Consider the following 2500-nt stretch of genomic DNA (forward strand, 5'->3'; position numbering starts at 1 on the left):
TACAGCAAACATTTTCGCAACTACAATATCCGGCGGATATGGTGCGAAAGACGATCGAGAAGGCCAGAATGATACCCAGGCACAACTTACTACAAGCTAAGCCCAGAGAGAACGGCAACGGGGCACCTCTGGTTGTCACTTATAGCTCCCAACTAAAACCAGTCCAACGTATCATTAAGGACCTGCAACCCATGCTGGATTGTGACACTTCCCTCGCTGAAGCACTGGGGTGGGGGGGGGGGTGGGGGGGGTGCGCGCGCGCGCGTGTCCCTTTCTTGCTTGCAGGCAGCCGGCTAACCTAAAACAACTTCTCACCCATGATGATGAACTACTTCACAAGAACATGGACTCTGGCACCAAGGCCTGCCACAAACCGAGGTGCCCACTTTGCCCTCATATAGATTCCAGGAACACCATCTCTGGACCCGCCAATGTCAGCCATACTATCTCAGGTTCATATTCCTGCTCATCTTCTAATGGGATTTATGCCATCACACGCCAGCAACGCCCTTCCACAATCTACTTTGGACAAAACAGGTCAGTCTCTCAGACAAAGACTAAATGGACAGAAGTCTGACATCAGAAACCACGATATTCAAAAGCCAGTGGGTGAGCGTTTCAACCTTCCGGGACATTCTGTTGCAGATTTAAGAGCAGCGGTTCTCTTACAAAGGAATTTTAAGGGGAGATTGGAAAGAGAAACTGCTGAATCACTGTGGATCTTCAAACGAAAGGCAACGCGTTGACCTGGGCTGAATAAAGACCTTGCGTTCATGGCCCATTACCAATGCTGATTTCTCCACACCCATCTCTCCCCTGGACGTCACAGACTCTTCTGCATATCACACCTCATCCCATCAAGCCCGCTATTCACATAGACATACTGGTCCTCTACTTAAAGACCGGTGGATTCACATTCTAGCTGTATCTGAAGAAGTGAGCCGTGGCTCACGAAAGCTCATACCCTACCGGAAAATACGTTTGTTAGTCTTTAAGGTGCTCCTGGACTCGGTGCCCTTTTTCAGCCCCCTTGTAGTGGTTTTCCCCTCCCTTCCCGGCCATTCACTTGGGGCCGTACCAGGGAGATCCAGAGCAAGCCGTCTCTCTAACAGGCTCGCAGAGAAGGACACGGAGCTAACTCTTAAAGTGGCCCGGTTCGGTCGGCGAGCCCCGAGGACTAGGCGGCCACGGGCCGAACGCCACGGTTGAGCCATCCGAGACTTCTATTTATGCCGACGTTTTGAAATCACCCTCTCGGCGGCTTTTCGTGTCTCGGGGTCCGCGCCGGCAATCCTTTCGGACGCACGTGTATGGATAGCGAGGTACGGTGAGGGGGGAAAGCATTTGATCCCCTGCTGAATTCGCCCCTTTGCCCTCTGACGAAGAAAGGACCCGTCCTTAGTTTTAACGGTGGGTGTGTCGTCGCTGTGAGAGACAGAATAACCACAGGAAAAAAACCAGAAACCCAGAAGACAAAAGCCAGAGATTGTGGGACCCCAATTCAAAAAGCCAAAAAGATAAAGTACAAGAAGATTGCGATGTCAAAACAGTGTTATTGAAAATTTGGAAAAGATATAAAAAGAGAATAAGTCCTTCTCCACCATCTGTAATGTCACCAACTGAAGCTTATCGTGATAACGTTAAACTAAAACCGGGTGTTCGTTTCACCTACAACGACATGATAGAGTCTACGGGTGAAATCAAGGATATGATCAAACTTCAAGAAAAATTTCAAAAGTTGAATTGGTTAACTTTTTGACAATTGAGATCCAATCTGCAAAAAGACTGCTCATATCCACAACCATTCCGTGAACTAACTGAATTTGAGCAGTTAATATCTAAAAATGATTCACACATATTAGGAAAAATAGATAAACTTCTCCTGAAATACGATACAGAAGAAGAACAAGTGAAAACAAACATGATAAAGTGGATGCAAAATCTTGGAGAAATGATCAAGATGGACTCACTCATGGGAAAAACTTTGCTCCTCCGAATTGAAATATACTGTTTCCCAAGAAGTTAAAGAAAATTGGTACAAGACCTTCTACAGATGGTACCTGACTCCCAATAGGCCTTCTCAAATGACAACTCCAGGGGAAAAAGGCGCATGTTGGAAATGTCAAGAATCAGACGGTTCTTATTTTCATGTTTGGTGGACGTGTCCAAAGCGACAACTCTACTGGAAAAAAAGTTCATCGTGAACTACAATTGATGTTAGATATGAAGTTTATATTCGACCCAAAATTTTACCTACTCAGTATAGTACCGTTAGATTTACCTCAAAAACTGCATGACGTTTTTAAGTATGCTACAACAGCTGCCAGAATAATCCTAGCAAGAACATGGAAACAAACCCACATACCTGAAATTGATGATTGGAGAGAAAAACTCCTGGAATATGCAGCAATGGCTAAAATGACTGATGAATTAAATCCCAAACTCAGTGAATCTACCGACCAATTTCAGGAAAAGTGGGCTTCTTTTTATACATATATGA

Source organism: Euleptes europaea, unplaced genomic scaffold, assembly GCF_029931775.1.
Source record: "Euleptes europaea isolate rEulEur1 unplaced genomic scaffold, rEulEur1.hap1 scaffold_34, whole genome shotgun sequence".
NCBI classification, from domain to species: Eukaryota; Metazoa; Chordata; class Lepidosauria; order Squamata; family Sphaerodactylidae; genus Euleptes; species Euleptes europaea.